Here is a 649-nt window from a genome sequence, read left to right on the forward strand (position 1 = left end):
CGTCATGTTCATGGGGAGGCAACGGAATGCGTCGTGTTCATCAGGAGGCAACGAAACGCGTGGGAGCCAACCGGTTGGGTCGGAACGAAATGCGTGGTCGTGTTCATCAGGAGGGCTTGGACGGAACAGGCGATGGAAATGAGGCCTGGCGTACTGCAAAATGGAGGAAACGGACCTCCTACGGTCAAAACGGGGGTCATGTTGATCAGGAGGGGTGTGGCATACTGCAAAACGGACGAAATGGACCTCCTACGGTCGAAACGGGGGTCCTGTTGATCGGGAGGGGTGTGGCGTACCGCAAAACGGACGAAACGGACTTGTGTTGGAGTGCTACGGTCGAAACGGGGGTCCTGTTCATCGGGAGGGGTGTGGCGTACCGCAAAATGGGACTCCACGGGATACTGTTCATCTCCACCGTCGACCTCCTCCAGCCTCCACGGGCAACCGTCGACCTCCTCCAACCTCCACGGGCTCCTGTTCATCTAGCCTCCACCGCGCGCTACTCCACCGGCTACTGTTCAACCACCCCTCCACGGGCACCCCTCCACTGTCTACTGTTCATCCAGCCCTCCACACCACGGGGTCCTGTTCAACCACCCCTCCACGGCCACCCCTCCATCGTCTACTATTCATCCAGCCCTCCACACCA

The sequence above is a fragment of the Triticum aestivum genome, chromosome 1B, assembly GCF_018294505.1.
Source record: "Triticum aestivum cultivar Chinese Spring chromosome 1B, IWGSC CS RefSeq v2.1, whole genome shotgun sequence".
NCBI classification, from domain to species: domain Eukaryota; kingdom Viridiplantae; phylum Streptophyta; class Magnoliopsida; order Poales; family Poaceae; genus Triticum; species Triticum aestivum.